The following is a 22,759-nucleotide window of genomic DNA, read 5'->3' as shown; positions in this document are numbered from 1 at the left end:
ATTCTTATAGAATTCCTTCTGACAGAAGGAAATGTGTTAGAGAAACCTAGGTTTTTGTGAAGACCCGGGGTGGTACTTGCATTGCTAAACATGTCTCTTACTATTATTTATCATTATCAGGATGTCTTTAAAATGGGACAGTGATTTGGAATAGGTTCAGTAAAAACAACAAACAAACAAACAAAACAAAAACAATCAGACTACAATGTGTAGTGCAAGGAACCCACCCAGAAACACTACTCAAAGCAGCCTCAGCCTTTGACCAACAGGGGGCGCCTGTGGACTTGGAAATGACGGCCCTGGACACTGCTCTGTCCTTCATGAAAAAGCTCCCTGGACCTCAGAGCTGTACTGCAGTGACATGGGTAGGTTATCTCACCTTAGGGATGAATTATAAAACCTGAAAGGCTCTGGAAGGCTCCGCAGTCCCCATACCAAATAACAGTCCCCATATCCTTACCCAGCTTTTCAGAGACAATTGAGACCATCTGGGCACCCAGCTGTCTGAGCCTCTGGCCCTTATTTGCAAATTAAAAGGTGAGGCAGGTCACACCAGAGACTTTACACTGTATAATCTCTTGGTCATTTCCTATGTGTGTCCCCTTGGCCCTTCCGCCACTGCGCCACTGCGCAGGTGGAGCCTTCACATCTCAAGGAGAATTAGAAACAAGTCTGGGAAATCGGAACCTGGAACTCCAGCCCAAGAATTACATGCTCACCAATCAGTGCTTTCCAATTCCCATATGGCCACCATCATGTAAACACTTCACACAATTTTCTCATTTTGTTTTTTCATTTCAACACCCAACACAAATGGGATGGAAATAATTATCTAAAATTTATAGGTTAAAAAAAGAGAGACTCAAAAATTGAAGAAACTGGTCTAAAGTCAACTGATAAGGGGTTGGACTTGCATCTAAGCTAAAGCTTGTCACATAACAGAAAGGTTCCACACCATTAGCTTGGAACCGAAGTACTCAACTGCCTCTGTCAGAGTCACAGGCCCTGACAAAAAAAGACCTGTGCAACCTTCTGAAGACCTTTCATTTCGCCTATAAAGCTCACTCCAATGAGTATTTAAGCATTTAAAACCTGTGTTGGGTTTCCACTCCTAAACAGGTCCACTCTCATAAGTGTGTGATTTAATATATCCAGATTTTAAACCAGGCTAACATCTCAGGGCTTTCACATAATTTCCGTTAATTCTTTCACTTCTCCACCACAAATATAAATGACTCTGATAAAATGAATTATTCAAAAAGTTCAAACTCATTTTACAGGAGAAATTTTTCACACACTTTGTGTGACTTGACCATAGTCACACAATCTAGGTGCAACTCTGAAGGGTGACAACTTTGATGCGTCAATTTCAACCTGGTATCCTCCTATTAAATTTCTTCGGTTACAAGTGACCATCTCGGAAGGCTGAGGCGAGCATATCCCAGAGTGCATTTGTTCCACAGTGCTAAGAGGATCACAGTCAGGAAATGCTCAGAATAAGAACAATTTGTTGGTGTGGTGCCACAGCAAGAAGGGCCTCCTGTTACGGTGAGACAACTCCCAGGATGTAAGGCTGTTAGAGGTCCTTCTGCTTCTTCCTGCAGTGACTCTAGTGTGGAATATTCCCCTTGTGACTGGCATGGCAGAGCTGGGACGTTCAATTCCACATGGCTCTTACACTTAAACTCCCCACCCCAGCAGCCTCCTGGAGAAGACAGGGAGGATCCAGGAGCAAGAGGGGCCCTGCTCTGTCCTCATCCTTAATGAAGGAAAGATAGAATCACCGCAAGACGGACTAATTAACACCTGCCCGAGTTTCGGTTGCTGATTAAGGGCACTCCTCCCTAGGCTCCCATGGAGAAATGTGTCGCAATTTGCAATAGATGGGACAACAGCATTAAGGTCAGTGTAGGGTTAAGGGTCCCTCCAGCTGAAATTTTTTCACATCTTAGCACTAAGTCAGGAACAAACCTGGCCTTTAATTCAACCCATATCCCATCAGACCAATAAGGAGGGGGCTCTCATAGCTAACCCAGACATCAGCGTATCTCAGCCAATACCTGAATACCTTTCTATTTCTAACCAGAAATCTCCAACTGAACTTCAGAACTGTCTGGATACAAACTCAGTATCAGAGTCTAGTTCTTTCTATACGTCACCTCTGCTCCAAGGCATTGGACTGAGCTTTCCTAGACCTGACCCCATTCTCAGTTCCTTCTCCCACAGTTCACACCTTCCATAATCACATCTGCATTCACCTGCATTATTTAAAGAAAAAACAAATAAGCAAATAAGATCATCACAGAGGAGGAGTGAGGGTTGGAAAAGTCCCAGTAAGCAAACAAACTGGAAGATGTGTCAAGTTTGCCTGCAGGCCATGAGGCAGTGGCGCTGTAGCAATAGATTGCCCACAATGGCCTCTGTGGAGGCAGCATATGCATTCTGCAGACTAATATATACACTATCCTACCTATTCATCCTCAGCCCACTCTCCACCCATCAATCCCATTACCCACCCATCCTCCTTGCTCTTTCTCCATAATGCTTGCAAGTCTCCCTCATGGCTTATCTATGCCTTTCCTGTTACTAGTTTACTTGCCTTTACGATAAACTCTAGGAGGGCAGAAATGGTTTTATTTTCTTCACTGCTGTACCCTTCGTACCCAGAACAGGGCACAGGCTATGCAGCTTTTTAGTCAAAGTACACTGAAGAGCTGAACATCACATCACTTATCTCTGGCCAGTAAGTAATGGGCCAGTTACCCAGATAGCTTTTCAAACTCCTGGTCTTCTCACAGAAGAAATGGTCTCCAAATTGCCTCTTTAACTGAGCAAAACCAGGAGGAAATATACAGTAATGCCCCCACACACACACACAGGTCATGTGGCAGAAGCAGAGACACTTATGTAGTCAGACTCAGAATCCATATTTTTTAAAATCCCACTCTTTTTGGCTAAAGCTTCAATGTAAAAGTCCAGCACTTGAGACCCATATCATGTGAGAGAGTCAACCCCGAAACTATTAATAACACTCTGCTATGCTTGCGGACAGGAATCTAGCATAACTGTCTCCTGAGAGGCTTGATCCAGCAGCTTATGAAGGGAGATGCAGAGATACACAGCCAAACCTCAGGCAGAGCCTGGGGAGTCATGTGGAAGAGTAAGGGATAAGATTGAATGAGCCAGAGGGGTCACGGATGCCACAAGAAAACACACAGAGTGAACTAACCTGGGCCCAGGAGGGCTCACAGAGCCTGGGGCACCCACCCAGGAAACGTGCAGGAGTTGGTCCTTGATCCCCTCCCTACACACGTGTAGCAAATGTGCAGCTTGGTCTTCACGTGGCTCCCCTAACAAGTGGTGCAGAAGCTGCTTCAGTCTCTGTGCCCTGCCATTGGATCCCCCCCTACTTGGATTGCCTGGTTAGGCCTCAGTGGGAGAGGATGCGCCATACCTGCTGGAACTAGATGCCCCGGGGTGGGGTAGTGCCCAGGGGACTTCTCTGAACAGAAAGGGAGGGGGCAATAGAGGGAGGAATTTGCAAGGGTGAGATTGGGAAGAGAAGAGGGGGGACTGTGATCAGGACATAAAGTGAATTAAATAAATAAATAAATAATTTTTTAAAGACTGTATTTATAACATTTGTGAATTATGGGAAAATAAAGGTTAAGCTATTGGCATTGGGGTTTTAATAAAGCAGAAGCAACAGGATCAGAAGCAGAAGCGGGAGCAGGAGCAGGAACAGAAGCAGAAGCAGGAGAAACAGAAGCAGAAGCAGGAGAAGCAGGAGCAGAAGGAAGAGGAGGAAGAAGGAAGAAGGAAGAAAGAGAAAGAAAAAGAAGGAGAAGAAGGAGGGGGGGTAGCTGAGAGTTGTCACTGGCTATACTCACACATCACCAGCCTCTCTGCTCTTTTTCTGATATAACTAGGTTTCCTTCCTCCACTTGAGCACTTCATCTGTCTAGAATGCCGTTTCTTCTTCAGGTCTCTGTTCAAATGTTACCCCCTTAAGGTAGCATTGCCTGGTTCCCTGAAGGATACTCTGTCCCACGGTTATTTTCTGTTGTACCATCATCTTTCCTTTATTCCTGATGTTTTCCATGCTCTGTGATTCCTTTTGGTTTTTTCTTGGTGTACTTTCTGGAAGACACTAGACTATGAGTTACATTTGGCAAGGACTTTATCTCTTTAACTCATCTTTTTTTTCCTACTTGCCAAGCACAAGACATAGGTGCTTGCAAGGATTCTCTTGAAAGAATAAATCTTTTGTTCTGTCAATTTTTGTAAACCCACTGCATGCTTGTTTGAGGCCACTCAGTGCTCCCAGATACTCTGTCTACACACACACACACACACACACACACACACACACAGAGAGAGAGAGAGAGAGAGAGAGAGACAGAGAGAGACAGAGAGAGACAGAGAGAGAAACAGAGACAGAGACAGAGACAGAGAGACAGAGAGACAGAGACAAAGATAGAGATAGACAGAGACAGACAGAGACAGAGAGAGAGACAGAGACAGAGAGGCAGAGAGACAGAGACAGACAGACAGACAGACAGACAGACAGACAGACAGAGAGTGTCACACAAGGGGATACACACAGCCACACATGGACACCCAACACTCACACACATACTATATAGATCGCCATCAACTCTGGTTGCAACCTTACAAGCCTTTGTTGCTTTTGACATCGCCTTCATCGGAAACAACCTCATTTCTACAGGAATGGATCGCATGTTCTTGTGAGTCTCTGGGACTTGCTTTTCCCTCTGACATATATGGTTTGCCAATCCTTCTGTCCCAGTGAGTCCCCCATCTATGCTTCCAGATGAAGCCCAAACAGTATCACTTCTTTAAAATGTTGCAGACCCTCCTCTTCCTTCCTCTTCATGTTTGTGCTTTGGGCACCACTGGTTTTACACACACACACACACACACACACACACACACACACACACAGATACACATAACTATCACAAGTTACCGCTACTAACAATAACAATAATAAACAAACAAAACCTGGCAAAGTGTCTGAATCTAATGTGTCACTCAGCACTTAGAACCTTCCTCTGGGGACTGGTCGTCTTAGTAATGTGTGATAGCTCCACTTGGGTGACGACCTCTGAAAAATGATTTGCAAGCACAAGTCTAGAGAAACCATATATTGTGGATTTAACTCTGAGGTACTTCCCCGGGCCTGAGTTCCTAGTTAAAGGGCACGGAAACACCTGTATATTCACTCCCGTCCTAACCAACATCATAGTTAATGGGCAAGGCGTATAAGACAGTACAGACTTTGGAATGAAATAGGCCCAGGTCTGATTCATGACCAAAAAGTACCTTCCGAAATCATTTAGTACCCAGCATTGCTAGATCTTGTGGGCAAAAGGATGATTGATACACTAGGTCCAGATCCTGGACAAGTCAATTCAGTGTAGTGGCCTCTAGCTTCCCACCCAGAATGCAATGATATCTAAAGTCTAGAAATGTTTTCAGTATTTTATTAGACAATATGTATAACTGCAGATGTTCACAGAGTCATCACTATGATGGACAAGAATATAACTCCAATATGTTTAAGCCATGCTTAAATTTTAGCATTCAGTCTTTACCCTGGGGAATCTACCTTTTGAAAACAATCAAATAAGCATTTTTAGTTTTCTCCATTCATATGAAGGAGGAGGAACAGAAATAAAATACCCACTAATTAAATGTTTTAAATTCTCTTTTTTTCTTTTATTCTTTCTTTTTTTAATTGAATATAATCTTCATTACATTTCAAATATTAAAATCTTTCCCAGTTCCCCCTTCCCCCAAAACCCTCAGCCCCTCCTCCTACCCCCTGCCTCCAAGTATATGCCTCTCCACTGAACCTACTCCCACCTCTAAGAATCTAAACCACAAGCATGCTAAGTATTCAGCAGAGCCATAGCAAATGAAACAGTACACAATCATTTAGAGTAATTACAAGGACTATGCAGCAACAAAAAAATGTCCATGACGTCACGCTAGGTGATGAAATCAGCTTACTGAATGAAGCACGTGGATAACGATGGCCGAAGGCTCAAGCAGAAGTACAGCATTTCAGAAACAGCAAGCTGGCTCAAAAGTAATGGGAAGCTAAGCGCTTCCGTGCCCCTGTCTGAAACTGTACCTGAGGTTGTTTTATTGTTTGTTTTCATATTTTTAAAGGAGGGATTTTTCTTAATTTGTTCTGTTTGCAAGTATTTCACTCTCTTCCATACAGTCTACCCAGCTATCAAATGAGAAAATGATATATGTGTACACCTGTTTTATATCACCTCCATAGGCTGGCTGAAGTCTGATCATGTGGTATCCCAACCCGCCTCTTAAGGTTTTCAGGATAAAAAAATTTAAACAAATGTGTTTAGTATTAAATTTTTCCTTTGGAATAAGTGGTGTAATTTGTCACAGTCTGGTTGATAGAAGTCTCTTTCCAGTGAGGAGATTATAAAAATGACATTATATATATATATATATATATATATATATATATATATATATATATTTTTTTTTTTTAAAAAGTGGCTTGGTGCATGGCAAGTCTTTTGAAAAATATAGGTGTTGTTTACTTTTGATTTATTATTGATTTATTATTGATTCCTGAAGAACTACATGTGATGGGTTTTCACCTACTCATAGAAAGTCTTCAGAAACTGATGTTAGAAACTGAAAATAGAGGTCCCTTCACAGCCGCACCCCAGAAGTAGCATCAAGCACATTTCACTAGGTGCACTATCCCCAGGTACAGCCTGATTCTGTGATCTTCCCTCCCTGTATTCCACCATCCATCCATCCATCCATCCATCCATCCATCCATCCATCCCTGCTTTCTATCACCTATCTGTAATGAACTCGATGACTTACTACCTACTATCCATCAATTTCATTTCTCTGTTCATCCAATCACCCATCTCCTCTCCTTTGGATACCCCTTTACAAGAATTAGGGGGCCAAAATAATCTGAGCCTTCAGGGGGACAATTAATATCAACGGCTAAATTCCAGGTTCTTAAATTGGGCCAATGATGCAACAGGATTGATACCCAGAAGACGTGCTTCTCATCGCCTCCCAGTCCCTGCAGGCAGTTCTAAATCTGGTTCAGTCACTGGGCGGCCTCCCAAAACCTATCTTAGGAACAATGGAACTCAATAATCAGGCCACTATTTGTCATCAAGTCACACCCATGTCATAGCACTCTGCTGATTGGCTAGAACAAAATCTTCCAGGCACTTCAAGCATTTGCCACCTAAATCTGTCACTTACCGGTGCTGTAGGTGGAGTGGGAAAGGCTGTGTAGTATGAATTGTTAAGTTGCCAAATAAAAGCTAGTTTCCATCGAGTGGTGAGATTTCATTACCTAAACCTGGAACGTGACCCTCATCAAGTGCTTATTGAGGTTGCTGAGAACTCACCCCATGTCGAACCTTCTTACATCAGATCATTACTGCTTAGGTTAATCCCTAGAATGGGTCTCAAATGGAGAAATCGAGTCTGCACCTAGGGAGAGACTGTGATATGTTCAAAGAGGACATTAAACCTCTAAGGGATTTGTGCTCTGAGTGAGGGCTAGAGCTAGGTGCTAGGAATCCAGGGAAGAGCCCAAAATCTATCTTCTATGCAGAGCACAGAGTCTAGTGGAGACAACAGGACTCGCGAAAGTGATGGGCTATCACAACAGGAAGGACTTGACTCATGAAAACAGCCTTATCTAACTAGAGAATCCCGGAGGTTTGGAAGAAGACACTGGAATTCAGCCCAGGCAGTCCAGTCAAACACACCTGAATCTTGCTAGACAAATCCAAACTAAGCACAAAGGAGGGAGGACTCCATGCTGTCAGGGCAGCTCACTGCTCACAGTGGGTCTTGAGGTGGCTGACACCACTTTCAGCATATAGCTCAGATTTGAAAATGTGAGCAGTAGAAGGAAGACTCCTTATGTTTCTAGTTAAACACATTTTAACCCTACATGCTGCCAGGTCATGGCTCTTTTTCAATTTTCTTTCTCAAGACTCTCATTCCAGCTGGTCCTGAATACACCCCTCCCACCCAGCATGCACACACACACCTATTACACTTCTCTCTCTTTCTCTTTCTCTCTCTCTCTCTGATATTCTTTATTTACATTTCAACTGTTGTCCCGTTTCCCCTCCAAAAACCCCCTATTCTATCCCCCCTCCCTCTGCTCTCTAACCCACCCACTCCTTCTTCCCTGTCCTGGCATTCCCCTACACTAGGGAAACGAGCCTTCATAGGTCCAAGGGCCTCTCCTCTCATTGATGTCCGACAAGGCCATCCTCTGCTACATATGTGTCTGGAGCCATGGGTCCCTCCATGTGTACTCTTTGGTTGGTGATTAAGTTTCTGGGAGCTGTGGGGGGGGGTCTGTTTGGTTGATATTGTTGTTCTTCCTATGAAGTTGCAAACCCCTTCAGCTCCTTTGGTCCTTTCTCTAGATCCTCCATTGGGGACCCTATGCTCAGTTCAATGGTTGACTAAGAGCATCCCCCTCTGTATTTGTCAGGCACTGGCAGGGCTTCTCAGGAGTCAGCTATATCAGGCTCTCTTTAAGACCCAGCTCTCAAGCAACCTATTCTATGAAGCTTCTCTAGAGTGGTCTGCTCCCAAAACCATCTCTGCTGCACTTTGCATCTGACTCTATTGCCACTTTTGGCAAGCTGCATTCCGAGTGGTTTGTAGATCCTGTGGCCAGTAACCTGAAACTTTGAACCCCCAGGAGCTCTCATGGGGCTTGGCACCCAGTAGGTCCTCAACATCTAACTGCTGAGAGACTGTCCCTTCTAGAACTGACTCATACTCAGGTGACCCTGCAAGGCTCAGCATGTTGTCCTGGCAGGGAGCCAGTAGCTGACTTGGGAAAAACAAGTCATGTGGAATCTGGCCCACAGCCAGATCCCAGCCGTTCTGCCATGTAGCAGCAGCCACCCCACTACACAGCATTTTCTAATGCTTACAGGAAACTTCTGAGCTCACCAACCACCTGTCCACAACCAGGCACCCAACAAGTAAGGGTTGAGCACCCTCTGTATGCAAGACACCAAAGCACCATGAACCTTTACTGGCTGGAAAAAGAAGCAAGGGTATCTTACTGGTCACTGGGAATAATATACAGCTGCTTGGTTTTAGTTAATTGGAAGTACAATGTAATCCATAGTATTCTCATTTTATTTCCTTGCCTTTCCTATAGTGACTCTGTCTTATTCATAGCAGCCTTATTTATAGTAGCCAGAAGCTGGAGAGAACTCAGATGTCCCTCAATGGAGGAATGGATACAGAAAATGTGGTATATTTACACAATGGAATACTACTCAGCAATTAAAAACAATGAATTCATGAAATTTGTAGGCAAATGGTTGGAACTGGAAAATATCATCCTAAGTGAGGTAACCCAATCACAAAAGAATATATATGGAATGCAATCACTGATAAGTGGATATTAACTAGCCCAGAAGCTCTGAATACCCAAGACACAAGTAGAATATCGAATTACTCCCATGAAGAAGTAAGGAGAGGGCCCTGATCCTGGAAAGGCCTGATCCAGCCTTGTAGGGGAGTACCAGGACAGAGAAAAAGGAGGGAGGTGATTGGAGTATGGGTGTAGAAAAGGCTTATGGGACATATGGGGAGGGGGGAACTGGGAAAGGGAAAAGCGGTTTGGAATGTAAACAAAGAATTTAGAAAAGAAAAAAAAGAAAAAATTATATATATATATAATGTTGTAAGACAAACTGAGTAGATGTATCAAAGATGAAGGCATATAAGAACTGATTTCTTGATCATCAATGGAATCTAATTCACCATGTAGTCAGGTATTACTATCTATGGTAAGGCGAGGAGCAGTGAGTATGAAGGAAGGGGAGAGGGGACGGAAGGGAGGGGCATCATTGGAAACAGTCCTCTCTGTCAGCCTTCTTCCCCTGGGTCTTTCTCTCCCTGCCATAGCTCATTCCTCAAACTCTAGCTCAGAGGTGTGGGCCCCTGAAGCCTTGGAGATGTGTTCTCTCTCTCTCTCTCTCTCTCTCTCTCTCTCTCTCTCTCTCTCTCTCTCTCTCTCTCTCTCTCTGACACACACACACACACACACACACACATGATCCTACCCTGTACAGAAATCAATTGACCTTGCCTTCTTGTTTAGAAAAAAACAGAAATGTAGGTTAGTTTCAAAAGGGAACTTTATTTGGATAAACACAGAGGAAAAAAGCCAAGACGAGCTCCAGGAAGTGACAGCAGCAGTGAGCTGTACCAAGTACAGAGCCACTGTCCCAACTAACTCACTGGGAGACCAGGTGCAGCTGGTCTTGACTGGCACATGGGATGCAAGATCCAACCTTACCTCAGCTCCTTGCTCTCAACAGAGCATCTGCTGCTCCCACACTTATTACTGAGACACCAAGGCAGGTAGAAAGAAACAGTTCTGTCTCACGGAGCCTGGAGCAGAAGGCAGATGTATCTACTCTTTCCCATCCTGAATGTCAAGAAGCCCTGGATATCCCTGCAAAGTTGTGTGTGTGGAAAAGGGAGCTGACAGCTCTCTTCTACCTCCCTGAAATCCAACAGAGGGATGACCATACTGGAAGTCCCCCAACATTGCCTGCTGCCAGGACCCGTCTACTCTCCAGTGCATGGCTCTGATTTTGAGTTCTTCCTTCCAATGTTCACGGAACATCCTGCTAGCCACTCTCAGATTTTCCTCCTATCACAGCTGAGATCTGGTGTCAGCTCTGACTAGGCTCAATGAAGGACGTGCTGGAGCCTGTGTTCCTGGCACGGCTCCATGCATGCTCAGAAGTACTGCACAGATGCATATGAAATGTCCAACCTCTTACCCTCGCCGGACCTTAAGGACAGCCAAACCCTGGTCTCAGTCCTCCAGGCTTCATGCCTATTTCTGCCATAGATGTTGATTGCTCACTCCCAAACTTAAAGACTCCTCTCCAGGTTCTAACTCTGCATTTAACAGACAAAGGACTTAGCCAATTCTTTTGAACTTTCCAAGAATAAGCCATATCTATAAAAATATCTATGGGAAAAACAATACTAACTAGATGAATGGAATAAGACTATATATTTAAAAACAAAACAGCTGTGCTATGCTGATCAAATTAATGGTCTCTGGGATCAGGCTAACTCATAGCTTTGCTCTGTTTACACCACATGAAATGCATTTTCTTCTTAGTTCAGCCTGGCGAGGTTCTGCTGCTTTGAAGGCTTTCTTGGCTTCCTCCACAGTGGCAGGCAGAGATTGTCTTGTTATACACAGGGATGAACAGTAGGGGGCAGCCAGGCCACAGGACTTCCCAAGGACACAGACTCAAGGTCTGAAGGCATCAGCTTCAGCTGTCCTGCTACCAGGCAAGTCTCCTGTTCCATTCAACTTTACCCTTGTCTCCTCTGCCATAAAGAGACCTGTTGGTGAAGGGACCCAAGGGAAGCTTGCCGCTGACAGGTTCAGGCTGAAGCCTTGAGAGCAAGAGGAGATTCAGGTTTGGTGTTCAGTCCATTCCTCTGGCTGTGAGGCCTTCTGCCTCAGAACAAAGGACTGCAGCAGATGCTGGGGCCTTGCTGGCAGCAAAGGGGTTTGCATAGCATCCCCACAGATCAGAAGGTTGCTTTGTCTGCTGTTCTAGGAGTTCTGTACAGATTGCCACCAAGAGGACTCTTGGTCAAGAGGAGTCCTGGGGAGCCCAGATACACTATTCTCAACACTTACAGTGCTGTTTCCTTCAGATTACAAACAGGATTATAGGTTTCTCTTTGGAATGATTTTTCCTTTTCATGACTCCCTTCACCACCTGCTTTCTTAGCCTCACTGACTGAAAAGTTATATCTACTCTCTCGTCCACATGTCCTCCCACTTGCTCCTCAACCAAGTGCATTCCAATCTATCTCCTGAGTGTTCAAATCCCCAGACCTGGAACCAGCTGTTATCTTACTGCCAAGACCAAGGTCATGTTGGCTCCCACCTTGCTGTGCTCTTTGCTGCTGGTCACACCTGAACTTACCCCTTACTCTCTTTTTGATCTGTTCTCTGCGCAGTTCATACCCAAATTTCTCAATGGTTTAGCTATAGCTTCTACTGCCACACTCAGCTATCCCGAGATGATCTTCTGCTGAGTCAGCATGCAGCACTGAACCCATCTATCTGCCTCTGCCCCATACACCTGTTCCTGCTCCTTTTTTCTTGTCTTTTTTTTCCTGCCTCAGCAAAAAGCCTCATCAGGGAACGTGCAGTGGCCAAAGTTCAGAAAAGTGGTCAAACTCCATAGCTACTTCCCAGTTATCCAAAATCTCTCCCTCTAGGCCCCCTATGCTGCACCAAGCCAGTCTATGCACAACATCTAAAATGGCTTTGATGCCCACTCCCTCTTGACCCCTCCACACAGAACCATCCTCCTAATAGACAATGTTCTAAAATACAAAGCTATGTGGGTCTCTATGTTCGAAGTCTTTCTGTGTACCGGAGAGGGTGTGAAAATACTGTTGTAATGCCCACGGTCTCTGCCACATGGTTTTTTCTCCTCAATCTCTTACCCACTGGAGGGGTCCACAGGCATCCAATCCCCTCACCTCTTCATCCAACCATATTTTCTGTCTCTGTTTTGCTCACTGAGGTTCAGTTTAAGTTCTCACATCTTAGCTTTGTAGTGGGCTCTCATTTTCCATGTTTCCTTGATCAGATGAACCAGGGGGTATAGTTGTATGGTCATACATACATTACTATTACATAGATACAAGCTCAATTTAAGGTAAAAACCTGTTCTTTTGGTCCCTTGAACAAAGTCCAGCACCATACACGGAGAAGGGGTGCGATAGATCTTTGTTCGACGTGTAGCTGGGAGACAGAGAATGGATAAGTTGCTCCAGAAAGCCCCCCACCCCCTGCCCCCACTCCCGCTCCCCTGCTCGCACAGAGGTGTTCTGGGATTTTTCCACCATATCCCAGATTGATCATGAAGTGAGATGGAGACCCCAGGACATTTCCATTTTTTCTTTCTTAATTTATTTAGTTTATATCCTGATCATGGCTTCCCTTCCCTCCCTCTTCTCCTCCCAGTCCCTCCTTCTCACCTATCCTCCCCCCATCCTCCTGTCTTCTCTTTCTCCTCAGAAAAGGGGGGGGGGGCTTCCAATGAATGTCAGGTTGCAGCAGGACTAGGCACATCTTCTCCTATAAAGGCTAGACAAGGCAACCCAGACACGGGAAGTGACCTGAAGGCAGAAAACATTCAGAGACAGCCCTGCTCCTGCTTTAGAAGTCCCATAGACTGGGAAGTAAAACTGTTACATATGTGCAGAGGGCCTGGAACTGTCCCATGCATGCTCTCTGTTTCACAATTCAGTCTCTGTGGGACCCTTTGGACCCAGGTTAGTTGATTCTCTATGTTTTCTTGTAGTGTCCTTGACCTCTCTGGCTCCTTAAATCCTCCTTGCAACTTCCAGGATTTCCCAAGACTCCACTTAATATTTGCCTATAGGTCTCTGCATCTGTTTCCATCAGTTGCTGGGTTAAACTTCTCAGAGGACAGTTATGCTTGGTACCTGTCTGCAAGTATAACAAAATATCATCAGTAGTATCAGAGGTGGGCTCTCTCATGGCATGAGTCGCAAACTGAGCCAGCCACTGGTTGACTATTTGCTCAATTTATGCTCCACCTTTACCCTTGCACATCTTATTGCAGGACAAACTGTGGGTCAAAGGTTTTCTTGCTGGGTTGGTGTCCCAATTTCTCCTGGAAGTCATTTCTTGTTACAGGAGATGGCCGTTTCAGGTTCCATATCCCCTGTTACTAGGACTATTAGCTAGGGTCACCCTAATAGATTTCTGGGATTTTTGATTGTCCTAAGTTTCTACTCATTTTAGAGATATCTCCCACACACAAACCGATTCCACCCCTTCCCTACCCAGTTCCCCACATCCATCCACCCCCAATGTCCATTCTGTTTCCCCTTCTCACTGAGATTCAAATGTCCCTCCTGGGACTTCAGTGTTACTTAGTTTCTTTGGGTTTGTGGATGGATATGGCTAATATCTTCTTATAAATGAGAAAATAGCATGTTTCTCTTTTGAGATCCAGGACTTCTAAAGAACACAAAGTAGCCCAACTAGAGGCCATTCTCTGGCCAAGGGGCTGGACCCACTTAAAGTCTGGACACTGTTTCCAGCTTCACTCTTGAGTAGAATTCAGACTCTACTAGGCTGCCATTTGTCTCTCACATTGCTCCAGAGAGCTTGCTCTTTCACACTAGGTGGGAATGGAACAATATAGCCAAACACTAACCCCAGCCTCTGCCAGAGAGTCTAAGCACAGCCAGCAGAGTCGAGATTACCAACTTATAGGAAATGCAAACATAGTCTTTCTTGTTCCCACTAACAGGAAGAGTAGATCAGCTCTACGAAATCCTTACAGTTCCTGGGCATATTTCCCAGACTTTATCCATGTTCTTCCTTGATTGTTCTTCATGAGACACTGTTCAAGACAAATACTCAGCATAAAAAGCCTGCTAAGAGGTATCCAGGCCACCTGAGTGAAGTCTCTTTCCCCACACTTTCACTTATTACACAATAGTGTCTGTATTTCTTTGACAACATTCAGATTTTAACTTGTGTCTCGTGACTGCCTTGTCCAAGTATTGTGGCAGAGCTGTAGGTGTCTGTCAGGGAGTATCAGTAGTTCAGCTATGGTCTGGTATTGAGAAATTGAATTGGTCATTGACTTGAACACTAATTTTCAAAGCAAGCAAAAGGTTATAAATTCAAAGAAGGTAGAGAAAACAGGAAAGATCTTGTAGGTGGAGGGCATCCAAGAAGAATTCCTGGAACAGGTGTGACTGGAGGAGGCTGAACGTATAAAGCAATGCCAAGTGCAGACACTAAGTTCCTTTAGGTGCCTTGCTGTCATTAGGACAAGATGAAAGAAAGGCCAGACTTCCCTTCTCCCTCTCCACCCCAGCTTAAAAGAACAGGAGTGTATCGCAGTGGATAGAAATGAGGCCTTCAAAAGAAACACCCTACACTTACTTAATAGCTGTGTAATCTCGGGCTAGCCACTATACCTCTCCAAGCTGTTTCTTCACTCACGGAGGTAAAATTACACTTACTAGATTACATAATGATTAAAGGTGTTAACCTAAGAAAGCAGCTTACAAGGCCCTAAAACTAATCTAATTATTTTCAAAAATCAAGGTGCACACTAATCATTTAATTTTTGCAATTACTGTTTTTAATCCTTACAATACTGGTTCAGAAATGGAGATGTAACAAGGTGCCTAGGGTAAGCCTGGAGTGGAGAGATAAAAGCTAATTCAGGGTGATTGGCATATTCTATCCATGGCAGCCAATCATTTCCCTAGCAAGTATGACATATTTAGAGAAGAACCACCCAACATTTCCCTCTGAAAACCAGAAGCACAATTAGAGCTCGAATGAATAACCACTCATGATCCTCAGCAAATGCTTCTACACTTGATCCTTCTACACCCTGCGGAGGAGCCAAACTATCCAAACTTCCAATGAGAGAGGGTGGAGATGCCAGGAAAAGGAGGATAGAAGGTGAAAGTAGCCGGCTCTGGAAGTGGTTCAGTGCACCCCACCCTACCCAGAGGCCCCTATTGGTCAGAGAAGTCTCCAGCCCAAGGGGTGGACAGCAGGCCTTGAGGCAGCAACCAGAGCCTGGGCATTGATGGCCTCTCTGGAGAACTGCCTTCCATGAGGCAGCCCGTGCCTCTGTCCAGGGCCCCTGCCACAGCTGGGCCCTGCTCACTCACCCTGCCAAGAAAGAAGTGAATTTATAGAAATACAACCATGTCCCCAGGTGCCAGAGACGATTGGAAACAAAAAGGACAGCTTTCTAGAAGCTGCAGTAAAAGAGTGGCTTTAAGTAACTTGCAAAGAATTTATTTAGAAGACTATAGTTAAGTTTCATCTCCAAGAAAGGCCACAAGCCAGAAAATTAGAAACAACAAAGCAACAACCAGCAAAAGAGTCTTGAAAATGATAACAGAGCTAAGGTCCTGCCCCCAGAGTCATCTGCTAATGTAGCAAGTTAAAAAGAAAAAAAGAAGCTCACAAGTTGCTAGGAGCTGACCATGGTGGGGTATAAACTGAAACAACGCGGCAGGGACTCTGGGGTATGGACAGACTGCATAGTCTCTGCTGTTCTTATGTGGTTTCATTCCTAGACGTGTGTCTTAGGGCAGCACTCATAAGCAGATGCAAAGCATGTGTTTACAGATGTTCCTGCTGAAGACCTAGCATGTGGCACAGGGACAGAGTGCCTGCCTGGCATGCACAGCACCCTGGGTTCAACTGAAATGTCATTGCTGGATTTTTAAAGAAGAATATAATATTCACATTATATATTTTATACAAAAACTTGCTAAAAGGGGACTAATTAATTCTTATTCCCTGCTACAAACAGTAAAAATTGTTGAAGATTATCTAATGATATTAAAATGTAAATTTCCCCTAATTATATGAAAATCAGGTAAAATAAAATTAATAATTAATACCCAAATATAGACTAACTCCTCTTTTGATATATTGTATTATATTATATATCATGTATCATATAGCATATAGCACATACATTGTATGTTATGTATATTACATATTATATCACACACATACACTTTCATGTTATATGTTATATCTATCACACACACAGATACACAAAGGGAGGACAAAAGAGAGACTATAAATGAAGAAGGCTCAAGCTACAGAACCATGATGCTTGGGTCTAAAGATTCAAGTACCATTCACTGACTATAATTTACACTAGGTCACTTAACCTTTCTGTGCCTTGCTTTCTTTGTCTGGAGATGGAAATAACAGTATCCCCTACCTTATTGGTGCATGAAGGTTCAAGTGCCTCAGTATTTGGACTCACTCAGTAGTCCTCCATATGTATGATAGAGAACTATTACCATCATTTATCTGTACACACAAAATGACTAGAGAGCTACACAATCTAGTTTTTGATCATAGACTTATAGTGATGCTTATTTTTCTTTTGATATTTTGATTTTTCTTTCAAGTACACATATACTTAAGAACTTAAAACTGATCAATTAAAATACTTGGGGGATGGAGAGTCATATTGGTGGTTAAGAGCACTCACTGCTCTTGCAGAAAACTTGGGATTAGTTCTCAGGACACATATGGTGGTTCACAGCAATCATCTGATATCTCCTTTTGACCTCCAACAGCATCAGAACCCATGTGGCACACAAATATACATGCTGACAAAACACTCACACATGTAAAATTTAAAAAAACCAAATACATCCTTTTTAAAATACTGGCATGGATTTCTTAAAGAGAAAGACAAAACAAGCAAGAAATTATCTGTGGAAACCCTCCATTGTGCAAAACCATGTCTGGAGAAAACTGCAAGCTGTGCTATCTAAATTTATGTGTCAATATAACTAATTCTGATACAAACACTAGTATAGATCTTGGCAGAAAAATATTTTGGGGAATGTGGCTAATATTTAACTTAGCAGACTTTGATCTGTAAAAAAAAACACTTTATCTTTTATTTTTTTAATTTTTTCTCACAATATTTTTATTGATTACTTGGGAATTTCATATCATGCGCACCCTGATCAAACTCACTGCTCAGTCTGCTTAGATCTATCCCCTTCTTGTGACCTTTGTCACCACCAAAAAGGAAAAAAAAGTTTAATTTGTGTTGCTCATATGTTCACTGGAGCATGGACAAGCTCTCAATGACAAGCCCCTTAAAGAGAACTGAGTCTTTCCCAAACTCTGCTGCCCATCTTCACACAGGTACCTAGGTGTCTCTTATGGTTCAGTTTCCCTGAAGAGCTCTGATTAGCACATCATGTGAAGGAACCAGACTGAACAAGAGCGCTTTCTCAATTCTTGCCCTGTACTGTAGCCAGGGCTCCAGGAGTACAGGGAGAGCTGCCCCCTTGACCTCAGTGTTGGGATGGCTACCATGTCAGACAGGCCAAGCAGAGTTTTGTTCGCATTGGAAGATGCAAGAACACAATTTTCTAATCTTAGAAACACAAAATATGCACCTTTTATCCTGATGACACAGTGCTGCCCCTTCCCCCCTTCTAACTCCCCCCCCCCCAAGTCCTCACACACTAAGGACCTTACACTCCTCCCACAGGCCCCACTCTGCAAGGATCGTGCTGGTTTTCCATCTAAGACAGTTGAAAAGACAGACAACCAGAGTTGAAGCTTCAGGAATAGTGCATGATGAGGATCCAGTGTCATCTCCTGCCCAGCTCCCATGCTGATTTCAAGATGTGGAGTCTGTAGGCCTGTGTGCACAGCCTGAGCTTGGAATCTAGATGGCAGCAAGCACCCTTTCCTCCTTGGGCAAGACACTTAGCTTAGATCTTGGGAACTGTCAGCAAAATGAATTAAAAGTGACAGACCCGACAGAATCTTTAAAACACTTTGTGCTTTGATGAAGATATTAATTGTACATTTACAATAGCTTTCAGAATAGCATTCAGAGTGCCTCTGGGGTGAATGCCTATCTTCTTCCTGAGAACCATGGAGCCATACAGGTGTGGCCTCTAGGTCTTCTAATCATGTAGTTTGCTCCCTTGTCACTTATCAAATCTTCATGTTCTGACTGTCCAATTGTGGTCAACTGTTGAGAATTTTCATCCAGGACAACTTCAGAAAATTTCTGACCCTACTTTGTTACTTGACATGTTGAAACTAAAATGTATCTACAGTTGACACTACCATGTACACATGGTCATAAATCAACCATGTTATACTCTAAAGCCTGGTTCATGACTACAGAAGCCTCTGGTCTCCCAGTTTAACCACATTAAAACTTCTTGTTTAAGGATCATCTGAATTGTCAATGTTTCTTTATCACCTTTGACCTTGTGTTTGTTACTGGCATTATAAGTCTACTATTTATTGAAATCCTACTGTACCTATCACACACACACAAAACAATTTTAAGACTCATTATTTCATGTAGTCTATATACCACCCTGAAAAAAAAAGTATACAAGCTCCATTCTCACACAAAGACCAAGACTCAGAATTTTCAGGATTTACTCCAAGTCTCAGAAACACTTATTGGAGAACCCTGAAGTCAGGTGGCATATTGTGTGTGTGTGTGTGTGTGTGTGTGTGTGTGTGTGTATGCATGTTTGTGTGGGTGCATGTGTGTTCATGTAAACATATGTGCATTTGTGCTCATATGGATGTGTAGGTAGGATGAACATCAGGTTTCTTTTTGAGTCTCTCTCTATATTCCCTTTTTGGATAAGGTCTTCTCACTGAGCCTGAAATTCACGAATTCAGCTATGCTGGCTTGCCCATAAATTTGAGGCATCTACATGTCTCTGCAACTCTGGTACTAGGATTATGGACACTGATGTGCCTGGTTTTTGTATGGGTATTAAGGATTTGAACACAGGCCCTTATGCTTTTGACACAAGTACCCTACTGACTGGGCCACCACCCAAATGCCTCAGCTTCTAGTTCAATAACCATTAAAGGTCATTTCTGCATACAGATATTACTGAGAAGAGAAAGATTTAGAAGCAAGTAGGAAGGTATCAAGTTCTTGGCTAATGACATCAGAAGAAGAGGTTAAGATCCTCTGTTGTAAATGGTGCTGGTTCAACTGGAGGTCAGCATGCAGAAGAATGCGAATTGATCCATCCTTGTCTCCTTGTACTAAGCTCAAATCCAAATGGATCAAGGACCTCCACATAAAGCCAGACACTCTGAAGCTAATAGAAAAGAAACTGGGGAAGACCCTTGAGGACATCGGTACAGGGAGAAAGTTTCTGAACAGAACACCAATAGCGTATGCTCTAAGAGCAAGAATTGACAAATGGGACCTCATAAGGTTACAGAGTTTCTGTAAGGCAAAGGACACCATCAAGAGGACAGATCGGCAACCAACAAATTGGGAAAAGATCTTCACCAATCCTACATCAGATAGAGGGCTAATATCCAATATATATAAAGAACTCAAGAAGTTAGACTCCAGAAAACCGAACAACCCTATTAAAAAATGGGGTACAGAGTTAAACAAAGAATTCTCACCTGAAGAACTTCGGATGGCGGAGAAGCATCTTAAAAAATGCTCAACTTCATTAGTCATTAGGGAAATGCAAATCAAAACAACCCTAAGATTTCATCTTACACCAGTCAGAATGGCTAAGATTAAAAATTCAGGAGACAGCAGGTGTTGGAGAGGGTGCGGAGAAAGAGGAACACTCCTCCACTGCTGGTGGGGTTGCAAATTGGTACAACCACTCTGGAAATCAGTCTGGCAGTTCCTCCGAAAACTGGGCACCTCACTTCCAGAAGATCCTGCTATACCACTCCTGGGCATATACCCAGAGGATTCCCCACCATGTAATAAGGATACATGCTCTACTATGTTCATAGCAGCCCTATTTATAATTGCCAGATGCTGGAAAGAACCCAGGTATCCCTCAACAGAAGAGTGGATACAAAAAATGTGGTATATCTACACAATGGAGTACTATTCAGCCATTAGAAACAATGAATTCATGAAATTCTTAGGCAAATGGATGGAGCTAGAGAACATCATACTAAGTGAGGTAACCCAGACTCAAAAGGTGAATCATGGTATGCACTCACTAATAAGTGGATATTAACCTAGAAAACTGGAATACCCAAAACATAATCCACACATCAAATGAGGTACAAGAAGAAAGGAAGAGTGGGCCCTTGTTCTGGAAAGACTCAGTGAATCAGTATTCGGCAAAACCAGAACGGGGAAGTGGGAAGGGGTGGGAGGGAGGACAGGGGAAGAGAAGGGGGCTTACGGGACTTTCGGGGAGTGGGGGGGGGCTAGAAAAGGGGAAATCATTTGAAATGTAAATAAATTATATCGAATAAAAAAAAAGAATGAGAAAAAAAAAAAGATCCTCTGTTGTGTGAGATAATATATGACAGTCGGGGGCTCCACTTCTTAGCCTTGGACAGCTGCCTCAAGTTTTTCCCTTACATGATCCAAACCCAACTCCTCATGTGATCTCTCATCTAGGTCCCTGATCGCACACTGTCCTGGGCCTGTGGAAGAGTCATACGTGTTGACAAGTACCCTTTAGCAGCATAACCACTCCAATCACAAGCCACCACCAAGGCAAATGCGAAGAGAAGCCAATGGAGTCAAATTCACAGTTCTGGTTCCACCTCTTACCCAAAACAACAGAGTGACTTTGGAAATGACATTTTTCTTTATTGAAATTTAAGTCTTTCTTTTGAAACATAGGAATAGTAAGAACCTCCCAGTGTATGAGAACACTTTGGGGTCAGAGAAGTGAGGCATCCGTGTGTTAAAGGTATACTAATACAGTGTTCACTACAGTCTGCACAATGAACAACTCCTGAGGCTCACAATGAGCCCCAATTCCATTGAAGTGAAAGAACTTGAGCAGAATAGATAAACAGGGCCTCTTCCAGACCCCAGCTAATAGACATACTTCCTTTGCTGAGTCTTGAAATAGCCATGGCCTGGACATCCACTTCAACCAGTATTTTGCCTCTAGGGTGCAGGCTTGGTTGGACTACTTTGTTCCTGTGACTGTTCCTAGAGCTGAGCAATGGCATCATCCAGTCTTCTAGGCCTTGCCTGGAACCAGCTTTCTCCAGTCTCAGATCCAGCAGCCAGGCTCATGCTTGATTGTGTAGGGATAAATGACTGTTGTCTTGGATACTGCTGCCATTTCCATAGTACACATGTGAAAACTTTGTGGCACACTCAAGTATCATGTTCCCATACATAGCACTAGTTCAGAGGCATGTGATCGTTGGGCCCCTCTGTATACTTGGAAAGGCCTCCAAGCATCTGGAACTTCCATGTTGGCAGTTACAGGCTGGAAGCACTCAGATGGGAGGACCATGCATGCAAATGACCAAACACAATCTCTACAAGTCCCAAACTGCTATTAATGAGCCAAGGTCATTATAAATTTTGTCTAGTTATGGAAACACAAAAGTTGTATATATTGAATAATATTTTTTCTCTTTAATAATTACAATTTCACTTGATATTAATTTGCAAATAATTTATCTATCACCAACCTTAGATTTTTATTATTCTGAAATTGTGCTATTATACAAATTACTTATTAGTTGCTTTTTAAAGTATAGAGTGTCTGAGCCATGTGACTATTAATCTCATGTATATTTTTTATTTCTGCATTCAAAAGGCACAAATGCCATTACTTTAGATACCAATAATAGCCTAGGCATGACTGAGGGTTCATCAGTTTATAATGTAATTTCACATTTATAGTATGTGTGTGTATATATGTGTGTGTGTGTGCATGTGTGCATGTGTGCATGTGTGTGTGTGTGTGTGTGTGTGTGTATGTGTGTGTGTGAGCACAAATTTTTGTTAACTTGATGTTTACTGGAGTTACCTAGAAAAAGGAACCAAAACTAAGGAACTGAGGCCCATCAAACCGTCCTTTAGGCAAGTCTGTGGGAAATTTTCTTCATTAACAATTGATATGGGAGGACCCTTGGGCAGGTGGTCCTAGCTTGTATAAGAAAACAGGCTGAGCAAGCCATGAAATCAAGATAATAGACAATGTTGTTTACTCATGGTGTGTCATTCAGTTCTAACCCCCAGTTTCCTGCCTTGAGCTCCAATCCTGAGTGCCATCCATGATGGACTGTAACTTGTAATCTGAAATAAACTTTTTTTTACCCAAA

This window comes from Apodemus sylvaticus, chromosome 4 (assembly GCF_947179515.1).
Source record: "Apodemus sylvaticus chromosome 4, mApoSyl1.1, whole genome shotgun sequence".
Classification (NCBI taxonomy): domain Eukaryota; kingdom Metazoa; phylum Chordata; class Mammalia; order Rodentia; family Muridae; genus Apodemus; species Apodemus sylvaticus.
This window is presented reverse-complemented; position numbering follows the sequence as displayed.